Consider the following 17811-nt stretch of genomic DNA (forward strand, 5'->3'; position numbering starts at 1 on the left):
AGTGAAGCATCTGAAGTCCGGAGCTCCAGTAGCATTTTCAATCTTGAAGCCGTCGGTGTAGAAAGTTTTTTATGAGCTCCACAATAGGTGTTTGAATCTCTCCATTGGTCCTTTGTAGGAAAGCTAACGAAATATTTTTTGTTAAATGAGACTCCAGATATATTAGTCAATTTATCGTTGTCATGATAAAAACAGAGATTTCTGCTCCGACAATCCTTTTAAACAACTCCCTGTGCCCGCAACACCAATCGTCGCGCTACAATCCGTAAGAGTGCATTCAATGAACCATTTTCATAGCATCTTCTTGAATTGATAATTCCAAAGGTAGCAAATCGAACAAAGTACTAAAAGCCGACCCAGACGTTGTTCTCATGGTGCCCGTTATGCCAACCGCCGTTTTAAAGATGGTTCAGCATCATGCTACAGCGGAATACGTGACGATTGTTCTGCCTAAAGATTTGAAAGAACTTATATACCCAGAAAACTTTTCCTTATTCGAACCATCATGAGTTGATTGTGAATCAGCCTATGACGTTTATTTCCGTCCCTGCGATTTCTACCAAGTTGTACATTGAGAATTCCACCAGCATTCTATGTCGTAGAGCACCCAGTCTTGGACACTTATCCACATAGTGGAACACTGTCCCCTTAGAATCTTCTTAATTATATTTTCTTAGCAAGGTCTCCAATGGGCCAAAGGCCGGTTACTGTTGACTTAATTCTGAAGATTTCTGTTTTTGACTTTCTTAACACCTCGTCAGTTCTGGACTTGTTGTAATCTGGCCACGCTTCCTCCGTTATTTTGTAGGTAACGATATTAATTCATCTTCCAACAGTCTGGTTCTGGAATTGCAAGAAAATCTCCCTTTTGTAGACGATTTGGGGACAGTCGACTGCTACCACCTCTGCTACACTAGAGGAAGTCCCCTGTCTTGTCAGCTCATCAGCTTTCTCATTAACGCACAAGTTCTAAGGCATTTAATTTTACTTTGCTTTGTCTGACGCCCCATTACATCTTGGAACCATCGGTGTAAAGTATGGTCATTCTTCCTTGACTACTAAATTTAACTACCATTTCTTTACCTTGAACTCTGTTCTAAAGTCTACGGTAGCGGTAGTAAAATCTCATGAGTTGCTAGTAAACCTTTGGGTGTATAAGATAACACTATGACCAAGCATCCTAGCATTCAACAACCAGCCTCTTTTATTCTGAAGGCGATATTCGATGACAACAACCGATGAAGCGACGCTTGGAGTGTTTGAGAGAAAGATTCTGGGCAAGATTTTTGGACCTTTGCACGTTGGCTGCGGCGAATATCGCAGGCGATGAGCTTTACGACGACATAGACGTAGCGCAGCGAATAAAGATCCAGCCGCTACGCTGGCTGCGTCATCTCGTCCAAATTGATACAAACGCTCCGGCTCTGAAAGTATTTGATGCGGTATCAGCTGGTGGTAGTAGAGGAAGAGGAAGGCCTCCTCTGCGTTGGAAAGATCAGAGACGAAGGCTTGGCCTGACTTGTGTGTCCAACTGGCGTCGGTTAGCACGAGAAAGAAACGACTGGCGCGCTTTGTTAAGCTCGTCCAAAATCGCGTAAACGAATATCGCGCCAATTAAGAATAAGAATATATTCGTTGCTTTTAGTCGTAGTTATAAGTCTATTGGTAACAGGTAGATCTTCACATGAAGTGCCTCTGCTGAGCACGGTCGCATAACTCCAATTATTCCTGCGCAGGCTGCTCGTAGTACGCTGGTTAATGTTGTACTGTTTGTTTAATGAAGACCAAGAAACTAATGTTCCGCATGTCAAAATCGCCCTTACTATGGTGGCATACATCCAAGGGGCGAGTTTAGGCGTTGAACCCTAGTTCCTGCTGATAACTTCTTTGCAAGTGTAAAAAGCTACTTAAACTTTTTCTACCCGCTTTTTTACATTGTGCCTCTAGTTAAGGTACGGATCTAGCTCTACTCCTAGATATATCGCTCTGTCTGTAAGCGGAATTTTAACCCCGTTGATTGATGATTAGTTGTAAACAAAATTAATTGCGTTTTACTTGGATTAACATATAAACCAATGCTCACAGCCCATATTCTTAGCTTCCCCAGATACCCTTCCCGTAATTCTCTAATGGTAGAAGTAAATAAACCTGTTGTTAGAATCACGACGTCGTCAGCGTACGCGACTACCTTCTCTCTCCCTCTGTTGATTGGCTATAAAATCTTGTTCAGAGCTAGGACCCATAGAAAAGGAGACAGTACGCCACGTTTTATTTACCATAATAGGTTTTCCAACCCTGTTCAAAAACTTCACCGCTCGATTTACCTTCAGCTCAGCGTGTGTGTTCCATGTCAGGCTGATGTCTAAAGTTATCTCTAAAAGTTCACTTCAGCGGTAATATAATACTAAAGTCTACGCCCCTAAGAACTGGATGTTTGAGATCTTCAATTTTCTTTTCGGCGTAAACGATACTAAAGTTGTCTTGCTGGAGTTGACAGCAAAATTCTTCAAATAATTATATTATAACCTCGCTTAGCGGATACTTCTATTACACCGATACTTTCTTTGGACGGATATTTTCCCTATACGAGGTCTTAGTTTTGGAACACCCGCTAGAAAGGACCCTTCCTTTATATATATTTAATTGGCGCGTACACTCTTTTTGGATGTTTGACCGAACTTCTCCAAGTTGGGGAGTGCGTACTGATATTGTTCCACAATTGAGGGACCTACAGTTTCCAGGAGACCCCGAACGGCCTACGTTCTTTTTGAATTCCGAATGGTAGTCACACACCATCCCATTCGGCTATGGTGGCCACCTCTTTTGGGCGGACAAAAGTTGACTGACTGTGAGTGTCCGCTAAAGGCAGTTTTCGCTGTATAGCTTAATAGCTTGGGATGCCCTATCCTGGATGACATGAATTTTCTACTCGAATAGGTGACAAAAGTGCATTCTGCCCTTGGCTTGATTTAAAATTGTGAATTGAAAGGAAATTGTCGATTGTCGGCCATGTCTTCTATCTTAAAATTAAGCGAAGGCGATTTTTCCACATGTGAACGTGCCTCATGCATACCTTGTTTGCTATTATCTTTAGCCACTTAAAAATGCTGTTATACCTAAACATTCTAATTTGTTGCTATAAAAACCAATTTGCCATTCCGAGTACATCACTTTTTCTAATATTCCGCATAAGAGCCAAGTCAAAAGGAGCCAAGCAGATTACCGTAAACAAGGAGCAAATCACATATTGCATGCCTGCTTGGGCACACTCACACAGATTCGCACAAACGGCAACTATCTGCAGCAACTGCTAGAGTGGTGGAGGGAGCACAGACACCTTTCCGTCGTGGCAAGAGCGGACAACAATTTCGGCGCTTCGGATAAGCCGGAAGCAGATGAAAAGTAGCAAGTATTTGGTGTTAGTGGTACGTTCGATCGTTATCACTAAATCAGGGGTTAATAGAGCTGTATCGTTGCGAGGTGGACGACGCGCAGATTCGGCAGCAACGCAATTTCGGAAAGGTGAAGATTATACACTTGCACGAGCCGCACGGCACGCGGAAGAGTAAAATGCAGTAACAGCACCAAAGCTGATGGGTTATATTGCACCAGCACATGCGCCACAACGAGCCAACAACAAGGCGTTGAGGCGTTGAAGCGATGAGGCGTTGCAAGTAGCGGTCAGTGGTTGCAGTAGTTGTGGCATGCAAGTGCAATCATTTGCTAGACACCTCAGTATACATGCACACACACACACACTCGCGCATAGTGCGCTTACGTATAGGGTTCAACCACTTTGTGCCCCAGCCAGCGCCAATACTTAGTCCCATACACTGCCAGTGCAGTGTTGTAGCTCATTTTGGCCACTTGTTAGCTCGAATCCATCAACCTAAGCGACATGATAAAATTTTCGATTATTCTAAAGTAGACAGAACGCTACTTCACCTGCAGCCAAATTGCAACAAAATACCTTCTATGCACTTACCCCGCACACACAAACTTTCATACAGCTGCAAGTGTTTGTGCCACATGCCGCATTCGCTGCTGCTACTACCTTCAGTTTTTCACATTTTACGGTTTAAGTCATTTTCGCTAAATTACTTTAATAACATAAATATAATCATTTGTTTTAGAATGTTATCTCGCCAGTATGCGATCACTTTGATTCCACGCCGATGCGCTTGGCCTTGTTGCTGCGGCAGTTGTTGTTGTGGTCATAGTTTCACCAAAGCCGCATCTGTTGTTTGGTCAGTTGCATTTATCGCGATTCGTATATCGAGATCGTTTGGCAACGATGAAAAATTGAAAATTGTTGCGCCCCTAACTGCACATTCGCTCTGGGGGCATTAGTTGCCGCCTCCGCTTCTGCTGCCATACTCGAACTGATACATTAAGAAAATGTTCACACTTTCGGCGGCGGTGAAGCTGTTGAAAATCTGGATGTGAAATGCTTTTAACACAACTAGCTGGCAGCGTATACTAGAAATCCTCGCGAAAATACTCGCCTCACAATAATTGAGAGCTATTTCACGAACCGTAAACTGAGCTTCAGAAGTGACAAAGGCGTTTAGGAGTCAGCAGGGGCTCCTCAAGGATCAGTTCTGGGTCCACTGTTATGGAATTTAATATATAACGGGGTTCTAAGACTGGATATGCCCCTAGAACTAAAGTCATTGGATTCGCGGATGACATCGGTAATGGTAGCAAAACATACTCACGAAATTGAGAGGACTGCCAGCGAGTCAGTAAGGTCTATGAAGCTGGAATTAGCTTAGCATAAGACCGATATAGTCCTAATAAGCAGCAGAAAGATAGTAGAAATTATTAATGTAAACGTTGGGACTGTAGCTGTTAGTTCAAAACCCGGTACTAAATACCTAGGAGTGATGGTTGACAGTCGTTTAAACTTCAAAACGCACCTGAAATACGCAGTAAAGAATACATTGAGTGTGCAGTCCTATCTGTTGCGAATAATGTCAAACAATGGCGGACCTAGCCACAGCAATAGAATACTATATATCAGGGTAGTCAGCTCGGTTCTTTTGCATGCCGCTCCGATCTGGCCTGGTGCACTGAACTTAAATAACTTCAAAAAAAAACTGACAGCCGTCTATCCGCTAAGCGCTTTGCGGACTATTTGCGGCTACCGTACAATTTTGGACGATGCTTCTTTCGTTATAGTAGGTCTAGTCCCCCCAGACATTTTGGCGAAAGAAATGCAGATAGTGTATTTAAGCCTATCCGAGCCAGACGGTAGAGTAAGTCGTAAAAATATTGCAGAAGACGCTAATCACGTATTGTTCCAATGCCCCCGCTATGCTCCCGAAACCTGTAGGAAGCGAATCTGCGCGCATGCAAAATATATCCACAATGATATAAGACGCGCGGAGGTTTGTAAACGAAATAACTAGCAGCCTATAAGCTAACCAGTTCCGTGAGGTAATTCTTTTTTGGACAATTCCGCGGGGAGAGTAGTAGATAGTGGAGAGGTGTTTACTACGTAGGTGTAGCTGTGAGGCTACAAGTCGTGCATACTGCTATGCCGGTATATCAGTATTCATGAGAGTTTCCTCTTCACGGGCATCATACCTGAAAAAAAAACAGAGATCTAACTGAAACTTAGTGTGTGTTCTTCCAAGAGCGTGACTAAGTGAAATGGGACTTGGCACTATAGAAAAACGCGTGTTAAAATTATTGAAACTTATTATGAAAATAATCTACCTTCAAGAGCAACACATCGCAAAATTCATGATTTTTTTGGTGGAAACAATCGTCCAGATGTGTCGACAATTTAAAAGTAGGTAAAAAATTTCAAGGAACTGTATCTGTCGAGAAGAAAAAAAACTGCGATACAATTTTTTTTCGAATTTTTATAAATTAACTAAGAATTAAATTAAAAATATTAAAAAAGGTTATTTTTAAAAATTAAAAACCAAATTAATAAGATTCGTTGTTTCCAACATTTTTTTGGATTTATTTCTTTTTTATTTTTGTTTATATTTTTTCTACAAAAGGTCTATCTTTTGCTGAAAAATTAAAAAAACGTTAAAAAAGACGTAAGGAATTTCTCTTCAAACAAATTCATACCATAATTTTCAAAATTGAACAAATCTCAAAATTATTAAAGTTTACTAAAATATATTTTGCTTCTTTTGCTATTATACAGGACAGCTAGCCTACGAACAGGACAATTTTTGGGTTAATTATTACTTTCAAAAACGTTCACAATAATTTCCACTCAGTGACTAAATTTAGTTTTGGTGGGTTTCAGAATGGCGCGTAGCACTGGCGGCCCGCAACAGACAGTCTCATAAGGCGGTGCGTACCACCGGTGGTACCCATTAGATTGTACTATTAGAAAAATAAAAAATAATGAAAATTTAAGAAAAAAAAGTTCGTGTAGCGTAGCAGAGAATACAAAGAGACAAAATTTACAAAAAACGGAGAAGGGTCGACCGGTGTAGGTAAACGCCGAACACAAGCCGTGGCAATAACGCACACTACTCCGAGCGTTTATCACCCGCACAAACGCAGCGATTCCAGGACCGCAGCAACGGCACAAATTACCGCAAGGCAATACCAATAAATCCGACGCCGGAATGGATAGCACTTTATGGTACGCACAAGCACTAGCCAGGAACCGGAAATAAGTGCCGAAAAGTAGGCACCAAAAATATATTTCCTACAGATTTGCAGCAATGAACAAGCGCCAAAAAGTAGGCAGTGTTATTTCTCACTAGAAATTAGCAACCACAAGGAAAAACTCAGGAAAAATAGCCTAAAGTGTATCTCAGACATATGTATATAAGGTATAGCTCTCTCTCCCTCCTTTTCCTCTACGTTATATCTTTTTTCTCTCTCGGGGAACGAAAATGCCGAAAACGTTGCATGGCCTTGAAATTTTACTCTCCATTCTCACTCGTCCATCGACGCCTAAAAAGTTTTACTTCAAAAACACTTATTTTTAATAACAATGCGCCGACAAATGAAGAACAGTATGAATTCGTACGCCGCCTCATAGCGAAAAACATAAAAATTAGCCCCGCCGTGAATGTGTTAATAATAATCAGCGATCTATAACTTTCTTCGAAATTAACTTGTGATTGTTGGGTGTCAAATATTTGTAAATATATAAATATAATAGGACTATGAATAAGTTCGTGCGGTTTTTTTTCGAAATTTGAAACTTTATTGACGTAAAATGGTTACAAATTTAATATTCAAAATATTGTCCATCGCTTACTACTACTTTTTCCCATCTTTCTGGCAATTCACGGATTCCCTTTGTGAAAAATTCGGTCGGTTTTGCCGCAATCCACGAATCGATCCATTTTTTGACTTCATCGTAATTACGGAAGTGCTGGTCAGCCAGGCCATGTTGCATCGATCGGAAGAGATAGTAATCGGATGGCGCAAGGTCTGGACTATACGGCGGGTGGGGTAGGACATCCCATTTGAGCGTTTCTAAGTATGTTTTGACCACTTGTGCAACATGTGGCCGAGCATTGTCATGTTGCAAAATAACTTTGTCGTGTCTATCGGCGTATTGCGGCCGTTTTTCTCGCAGTGCTCGGCTCAAACGCATCAATTGTCGTCGGTAGACATCCCCCGTAATCGTTTCATTCGGTTTCAGTAGCTCATAATACACAACACCCAGCTGGTCCCACCAGATACACAGCATACCCTTCAGGCCATGAATATTCTGCGCCGACGTCGATGTTGAAGCATGGCCAGGGTATCCATACGTTGCCCGACGTTTTGGATTGTCGTAATGGACCCACTTTTCATCGCCAGTCACAATTCGATGCAAAAAACCCTTTCTTTTGTGCCGTTGAAGCAGTTGTTCGCATGCCATAAAACGGCGTTCAACGTCTCTTGGCTTCAATTCATACGGCACCCAATGGCCTACCTTTCGGATCATTCCCATGGCTTTTAAACGTTTGGAAATGGTTGATTGATCAACTCCCAAAGTTTTTGCAACCTCTTCTTGCGTTTGAGCCGGATCTTGATCGAGCAATTCCTCCAATTCGGTATCCATGAACTTTGGCGGCGCACCCTCGCGTTCTTCGTCTTCCAAGCCAAAATCACCACTTTTAAAGCGTGCAAACCACTTCTGGCACGTTCGCTCAGATAGAGCATGCTCACCATAAACTTCCACCAAGATACGATGACTTTCGGCTGCTTTTTTCTTCATATTAAAATAATGAAGAAGAATTCCCCGCAAAAACACATTATTTGGCACGAAATTCGACATTTTCAAGTGTGGTAAAAATATTGTTGTTTACGCTTCAAATAAAAAACTTATACTGACGTTTGTGCCTTACGACAGTAGCTCTCCAATGAATGTTTGGAAATGTGGATCGATGGAATAATAATCAAGTTACGCCATCTGTTGTAAAACCGCACGAACTTATTCATAGTCCTATTATATTATAGGTATATTAGTTATAGTAATTTTGAATGCTAAGGGCGCGCACCCTCCTTTAGGCTGCACAAAGTAATCACCAATTTTTAGTTATTCTCTCATGAGAAATGCAACTCTGGCATTATTTGTTTCACTCTTATATCGGGTGTTTTTTTAGTTATATAAGAAATATCTATGTATAAGAAATCGCTATATGATGACAACTGAGAATGGCAAACTGTGTTGGCATTTCTGCTCAGTAAGGTCTGACAAATTCTCCTGAGTCGTTGCGGCGGCGGCATCATCAGTCTTTATGTTTCTTGAAATGGGAAAGGAGCTACCGTTGCGGTGAATTTGAAGCACTTTCGAGCTGTGCTGAGTGAATTTTTCAGTGAATTTTTGAACCACCTAAATATCGATGACATTTATTTAGTTCTAACAAGATGGCGCAACTTGCCATACAGCGAGCCTAACAATCGATTTATTGCGATACCATTGACGGCATACGATCCGATGTGTTGGAAAAACTAGTCCCAAATTGGATTTATCGAATAGACCACGTTGCTTGTAGCTGCTGCGGACATATCGCGGATATTATATCCAATAAATAAAAACTGTGCCATTCTCTACCAGATTGTAATAAAACAGAACCATTCCAACAATATTTCTGTTTTGTTCTATTATTTTAATTAAGTTCTCAAGCTGTTGAAAAAACATTCGACATATAAATTTGTTAATGTAGAAAAAGGTCGTTTTTGCGCTTTATTTCAAAAATAAAAGTATTGAAAGCATTAGCATAGTTATTATGAGTTAGTAAGAAAATTTTGCATGTATTAGCTTCAATCAAGCAGTTCTTATAAGGCATTTGATCTGGGAATATTAAGAATGTACGTACCATAGTATAAATGAACCTTTCATCCAGGCCTTCAAACACTCTACAATATTCAAAATTCATAAATTGTGCTCATATGTCCGAACGTGAAGTTTGTGTGGCTTGAGCAGATCTGTTGTTGTTATTGTTGTTGTTGACGTGGTTAAGTATTTCTACTGAAATAATCCTAATTAGCGACCAGCAACGTTGTACAAACACTGTTCTATTTTTTTGTTGCTTCTAAGTCAGATCCATTTTGTGAGATCTAAGTATAACAGCAAATTCTTTACGACGATGTCTGAGATTTCGTTAATTTGCTGTATGGAAGGTTTACCGAAAGAGCGAGGTCGTGCCTTAGCAAGCCCTGGAAATTCACATAAGTAGTGGAAAAGACTTTCCTTCACCCGTTCCGCTTGACAGCTTCTGTAGATGGAATTGAAGGGAAGGTTGAGACTGGCTGTATGATCCTCTACCTTCCAATGACCTGTTGCAGAGATGCGTGAAATGTTTGGTCGGGAGTATTCTAACAGGTAATTCGCCCTTTGGATTTTGTACGACGGCCATGTGTTTTTTTTTTGTAGTACTTGAAGTTAATTGCTTCCACCTTCTTTCAGCTAAAGCATGATAGTGTGGAGCAATGGATGATTTTATTGTGTTGAGTGGGTGGCGACTACCACTGCCTCTGATATGTCTAGTGCCGAACCTTCTCTTACTAGCTCATCTGCTATCTCATTACCCCGTATGTTCCTATGACCGGGAACGCATATCAGAGTAATCTCAAGCAAATGACTAAGTAATTCTAGTTCCTCTCTACACTGTAGCACCAACTTACTTGTAGAGTTTTAGTGATTGATTTACATGCTTCTCTGATCGCTAATAGTTCTGCCTGGAACACGCTGGCATAGTCAGGAAGTCGAATTGAGTGAGATAGGTTGAGCGGCTCCGAATGGGAGCCATCTCCCACACCACAGTTCGTATTAGAACCGTCAGTGTAGATTTCTATATCGTATCTTCCAATCCCCTTCCTTTTGCCTCATTCCGTAGTTGCTCCGATTACTTTAGGCAGCTTAAAACTGCATACGGGCGCGCAGTGTCTTTGATGCATTGGGAAGCGAAAGTAATCGGAATATCTGTGGTCTTATTCATGTCACTCTTAACCCTTTATTCTGCTGTAAATTACAAAGTGTTTCCATTACTATTAACTATTGATTCTCTAATATGATTTTTTTTCTCATTTGCGAATTTGAGAAAATCGCGTGTTATAAACAATTTATGGCGAATAAATTTTTGGGGTGTTCTGCGAAACTACTTCGTGAAAGTCTGCACCTGCAGTGAACGAGGAACATATGCATCCAGAGCTAACACATATACACATATGTATTACTTACACATACATACACTTATATACAAGCAAATTCAAATCCATATGTCAATTTCTAAATGACATGAACGGAAACGCCTGCCGTATTATCCAATTCGATTGCAGTAGAATTTCGCTAGAATAAAGTGGATACACGCAAATACCTATGTAGATATGCACGATATATGTACATATGAAGCCACATACTTACGTTACATATTTGTGTTTTTATTATGGTTTGCGGTAATCTAAAATTAAAATCATTTGGCAGTTGTCGAAATTCGTTCGATGCAGTTGGCGGAAAGGGTGTAAACTATACACATAGACAGTGAAAGCACCCCCTATAAGGACTGAAATGCCAGTGAAATATATTTTCTTATATATACTTATACATACACACATATACATGTAAGTATGCGCTTTCTCCAAACTAATGAGAATGACAAACATCGCGTGAAAAAAATGAATTCACAAAGAAAGTTAGATTAGAATACCCGATGTGTGGATTCTTCACATGAGTGTGTTTGTGTGGGTGTGCACTAGTTTATGGAATGAGGAGGATATCATAGGTAGTGAACTCAATTAAACAAACGCACGATATGTTGATGACAAGCCAGCGATATGAAAGAATGCAGGTAAACTATGGCGATATGTATTCTTACTTTCGAATATGTGTGCTTGTGTGTGTGAATGAGGTATAGCGGATGGCGCAGACTGCTTAGCAGACACATAAATTTTTATGATAGGCTCATTTCATTTTCGAATTTATTGCAAATGCTTTCCAATTATACCCGCATGGGGTTTTTTCGTATTTCAAATACTTTTACCGTAAACAGTGCGCCATTTTGGTAGCAGACTGAATACTCATACATACATACATACATATGTATGCGTGTGTCCGTGTAAACATACTCATTGGTGCATTAGAGATGTTCGTGTTGGTAAAGTGAAATTTGAATCCTTCAGTTAAAAAAAAAAAATTTTAAAGTTTACAATTTTTCTGAAGATTTTTTATTTCATATTAAACTTTTCTTTATGGTAGTAACCCGGTGTGACGGGTTCAAAAAATGGATTTTTTTTGTTTACATTTTTCGGAAGAAAAACATCTTAAAAATATACTATAAAAATGTCAGACAGAAATTTTAATTATTTTTAAAGTTATAGCTAAAATAAGAGAGCGCGCCGTAGTGTGTATGAAAGCGTGTGACACGCCAGCAGCAGCTGCTCTGACCGTCTTTAAACGCGTTTTTCTCAAAACTATGTTTTCGAAATTTCGGGGAATCACTGATTCAAAACTATTCAACCGATTTGGCCAAAAATTTAACCCGTTATTCTAGACACACATATCTAGATCCTGGACTCTTGAAACATTTAATTTTTTAATAATAAACTATTTAATTTAAACAATTTATGAAGAAAACAAATTTGATTTTGAGATCTTTTTTCACAAGTCCGCCATTTAGTTTTTGTTTTACTATTTTGATGTATATTTTAGGTTGAGGACTTGAAATAAAGTCTACAAAATAATAATCTATTTGAATTTTTTATTTCAGATGACTTTGGAAGGCTGTGTGTTTCCCCGAACCCACTCATCCTTTTTTTTAAGGACTCCACTTTGACGTCAAAAATTTTAAACAAATTAATATAAAATTAACTTAAAAACAATAATAACTTAAATAACAATAATATAAAATTAACAAAAAAACCAATAAAAACATATAAAAACTTTAAAACGATCGCATTTTATTTTCTTTTTAAAAAAGATTCATGAAACGTCGAAATTTCGATCGTTACACCGGACTTCTACCGTATGGACTTAAGCTTTTTATGCAAGAATATTGGCTGCAATCTTTTTTCCTTGCTCACTCCGCTTGGGAGTGTCCCTTGTTAACGTGAGTACCTTCCGACGACGGTCCGACACCGCGGTGCTGAAAAGCACAATGGATCAAATCAATGCGTTGATCAGCCCCCCAAAAACGCAAAAGCATTTAACAGTACCGATTGGCAGTATAGAATGGACCAATTAACCCCCTTGGTGGGGTTCGAGGCTTATCTAAACCTCTGCGGTACTATGGGTTCGGCACCGGGTTGCAATACAACTAAACATCGAGCCAAAAAGGCTCTACCCGCATTTTAATGTTATAACCACAACCACCATTATACTCCCCGAAGAGCCTACCTCAAGAATAGGGCGGAGCAAGCTCCGAGGGCTCCTATTCCCCATGGTACCATATTGAAGTCTCCGATCAGACTTCGTAGCCAAGACTATACTACCAGTTGAGCTCTGCTTGGGAGCATAGGATTCTCATAGAGAAGATTCTTCCATTGTACACGGTTCTGGGCGGTTGTTTTTGCGCCGTCTCATCTGTTGTCGGTATCTGTTAGCTTGTGCAACATCGATCTTCTCCAAGTTTTCTTTGACCGACTGCAACATCCCCTCTCTTGTGCGTTCCAGTCCAGTGCCATTGTCGTGATGCTATCTGGTGGTTTTCTAAGCGTGTAACTTACCTGCGTTTGATTTGCCATCGGATAGGCTTCTCATTCGTTGATCTCTTCACAGCGTGTCGTTGCTGATGGTGTTCGGCAAGAATATTTTACAAATAATGCGAAAGATCACAAATGACGAGAGATTTTAGCCTCTGTGTGATGGTGTTAGATACCAGCCATGTTTCATCTTTATGAGCTGAATATTCCCTGGAGATATGCGAACTCGCCTATATTGTATGTATTCGCCCGAACGCCGTCCTTGCTCTATTAGCCTGCATTTGGCATCATCTGAGTGCAGCCGAATACTATTTAAAAATTTATGTATCCAAAATAACGCCTGTGAAAATATTCGACTGGATTGTGTGCAATTTACAGTTGAATGACTCTTCTAAAATCCAAAAAGGGACTCACCGTCGTTCTATAAACTCTACAAATTTCAAGCTGTGAGCACCTTGCGGCTGACGAAGTAAAATTAAGTAAGATTAAAACATTTTTCAGTTTGTGTTATTCAGAATTGACTATTTTTCCAGGTGGTTTAATTTTGAGCCTACATAAGCCGAAGAAGGCTATAAAAAGATGGTTAAAAACGTAGATGTTGCATTACAACACTGGTTACGTCCATCGTTTCGGTGTTCACAAACCAGCTGCTTGGAATAGCTTACTAAATTATTAAACATTTATTTAGAAAAAGAAGAATTTTCCTCCAAGTCACGCCAAAATAACCCTTGTAGTTGGCAATTTGAAGGATGGAAGTTTAAAAGATCTGCCGTAAGAACGAATTGATCGAAAAGGTCTCTGTTCATGGAGCACTAAAAACTTCTGAAATCCGACCAGCCCTAATGTACTTATAATATAAGCCTTCATATAAATATTTTTAGAATGTGGGGGTGCAGCAACCCTCATAAAACAATTTTCACATTCCTCGCTACTTTTTTTAAATTGTTTGCTTTCCTTTTTTGCCTCTCACCAAGCATGAGTAACATCATCGATATTAATCAATGAGCCACAAAGTTAAATACTCTGTCTGACATATTCATTAATACTTCAGTACTAAAAGGTACATATCCATCTACTCGTACATAAAAAATATTCAATAAATAAATTGTTAAGGGTGCAAATTCATACAACACTCATATGTGTGCTTGCATAAAGGGTGCTCTAGGTGATCTCGCACTTGCTTAAAATTGTATTTAAAAAGTAAAAAAAAAAATTGTAGTTCGGGCAGAATTTCGTACACGATATTGGAGAAAAATGTGAGCGAAAGAATCACACATCGAGTTAGAAGAATTAGTTTTTAGTTAACTTACTTGTAAAAGCATTTCTAGAAGGTATGACAATTTCCACAATTTCTCCTGCTTACCCTCCTCTTCATTAAGTAATGAAATATTGCATTTTTGAATTTTATTCTCAAATAAAAGGCGCCCAGCATACAACAAAGATTAAAATATGTTACAGGTTTCATTGAGGTATGTCAATTCTCTAAAGATACGAAATCAGAATTTCTCATATATTAGAGATCGATGTTTTCGCCAGATGCTTTAGTTCGCCCTATCTCAAGAAGCATGCATGTAATCAGGCCATACTATAGGGCGACTTAATTATGTCACAATACCTCAAACAAGTTTTTTAACAATTCTTTACGTTATTTATGAACAAAATATATCACAATGAATGAATTTGATTAATTCTACAATTGGAGTCTTATATTAGCAGCCATTTAGCTTATGAATCCAATACAGTATCGAAAGCAATGGCAGAGCGTTGATCATAATGACTCTGAGAACACATAAGACCGAGTAAATCCTGACGACACGAGGGCACATGCCTCTCGAGATCAGCATGCAACTAGGCAACATATCCCTAGTAACTCAAAAAGCGGAGAAATACCTGGACGTTCAACTCGATTTAAGGATTATGTACTATGTTGAGCAGACTAATGACAAACATCGGTGGACCAACCCGGAGTAAAAAAAGGTTGATCATGGCCGCAACAAACGCAATACTCCTGTATGGCAACGAAATATGGGGAGATGCGCTAAACTGCAAAACTAGGCGCAAAGCACTGGAGGCTGTACACCGAGTTGCTTCGGCCTACCGCACCGATTCAGGCGCAGCAGTTTTTGGTGTCAGCGGCGAGATACCTATCGACCTCATGGCCAGGGAATGAACGAATTCGTGGTATTCTAGAAAAAACACGCCACAACTAACACCGCGGAACGGAGATGCCAAACCATGCAGTGGTGACAAAACCGATGGGACACTGAACCGGGTGCCAGATAGGCGGTGAAGCTGATTCCTACAATAGTGGTCTGTTTCATGACTCAATTCCTCTCGGGCCACGGATACTTCTGGAATTACCTACACCGCATGGGTAAGGTAAATGATCTCAGATGCATATACTCCGAAGCTTTGAACGATGACGTTGAACACCTGTTCATCTCGTGGAAAGAGATACTCTGAGGGAGCAGATTGGCGACCTCGCGCCGACTAACGTGATCGGTTAAAAGATACGTTGAAGTCGTATTACGGAGAAATAAGATAGACCTCGACCCAGTACAGCAAAACGAAGCCTAACAGATAGCGACATAAGAAGAATAGCATGAAGCTGGCTACAAACATGGTGCACCCAGACGTGGGTAAACAGAACTGGTCTGTTTCATGGATGCCGTTCTGTGTCCTCCCGAAGTAATGTAGAAAGTAGTTCCTGGATGGGAGTCTTCCCCGAAAAGGAGGAGAGACTGTTTTAGTGGCCACACCTCTCGACGCAGTTGATTATGGTCGCCGTATGTGCGAAGGCATTTTGAACCCTATCTCGCCCACCCAAAAAACCTAAAAAAAAAAATTAATTACTTTGATCTGACATATAGGACGTCGAACAGGAGACAAGGCTTGGTAGGCCACTCATCGAAAATGTAAACAAAATTATGGAAAACGTGGAGTTGGTCTGCTATGCGAGTTTTTATTTGACTGACCATAAACTGAATATTAGCCAGGAAAGCGTTTGGAACCATTTACGTAGTTAAAGATGGTCTCAATAACGGGTACATCTTATCTAAAGGCGAGCTATCTCATCAAATTGCCTTCTAAATGAAATTAAACACCGTGAAGCGCCTGAGATGTTCTTTTTGACCAAGACCAACTGCAGAAATAATAATTGCCTGTTGTCATGTACACGAATCCACCGATATGGTGGATGCTAAAATTTAATAAGCTAGAAAACTACATACGAAAGGTTTATCTACAAACTCTAGTTAGAAGCCATAGATTTGTTATGAAAAATTTGTGATTTTTTCTTAATTTTTACTAAAAGTTTGATATTTCGATTTACTTAGTTTTTGTTATGCAATGAACTAAGCTTATATAAAAAGAAAGAATAAATATTCAAAAGAAAATGTAAATAATGGCCAAAATATTGAGATGCTATGTCTGTCATGGAAAACCTCCTCAATAAAAAACTACCAGGCGTTTGGAGGCGGTAAAAAATTGTAGGTACTGATTGTGGCAAAAATTTCAAGGCGAAGACGACAAATAGGAGAAGGAGCAAGGCTAAATACCCTACAAGGTGTGTACGCACCAATTATTATACACATATAAGTATATTATATTATATATATAGTATGTATGATACGGGCTATCTGTACTTCGGACCACCCTTTACACACAGATATGAAAAAGTCTATTAGATGTCCTTTAAGTGCTTGAGTTTATTTCATGTTTTAAGTATCCATTTATTACAAATTCATATTCCAGCCAGAAAGAAAGACAGTTAGCAAGCATTTAATAATAAAAAAACAACAAAAATTACACTTATGCATATTTATAACATCGTTTCATTTGCGTTTTATTTTTTTTATATACAACCAAGTATGGCGTCTGCGAACTTTTTTCCTTTAATGCTTTCTCTCTTTTCATTTGTCTTCACTCATTTGCAGTCGTTTGTTTTTCAACTGAAGTATTTGCTTTAATTTACTCGTAAGCATTTCTTCGATTTCTCCACAACGCCATACAATTTACGTGGTTGGGGCATGTGGCATACCTGATTTCGAAATGTTTCAAGAGCTGTTTGTATGGGTTCCAAATATATTGCATGTCGAGCTATGAATATTTATGAGTATAGATTTAATAAGACAACAGCAGCAAATGAGTGCCCAAATCGTATGTTTGATAGCCTAACTACCCTTTGACATATTGTTTTTAATGAATCAGACGTACTCACTTTAATAGGCAAATGCGATATAGGTTTGTATGTACTTGTGTCAGGTTACTCCGCTTCACGTTAGCTAATAGGAGAATTTACGTAAGATTTTTTAATAAAATGTTTGTTCCAACTGAAGGTGACTTTCAAATCGCGTACAGATATATTGCCAAGTTTTGACTGTATCTTTCATTTCTTATTAAGTTTTTACATTATTTTTTTTTTAAATATAGTTCATCCTACAACAAAACCACATAACTCCAAGTTGCAGGGGCGGAATAAAGCGAAATTCACGACTACTTTTAATTTTTTTCGTTCGCGCATTGTGTAAAAGTTCAAGGAATTGGCATCCTAGTAGGCTGTTTAATAAGTTGTGCGGTTCGTTGTTACTAACCTATTTGTTTTGTTATGGTGGTACACTCTTCATATGAACGTATGTGAAATTTCATTTCAAGCTGTCAATTCATTTTTTATTTACAAACCATTTATGAATA

This window comes from Anastrepha ludens, chromosome 6, assembly GCF_028408465.1.
Source record: "Anastrepha ludens isolate Willacy chromosome 6, idAnaLude1.1, whole genome shotgun sequence".
Taxonomy (NCBI): domain Eukaryota; kingdom Metazoa; phylum Arthropoda; class Insecta; order Diptera; family Tephritidae; genus Anastrepha; species Anastrepha ludens.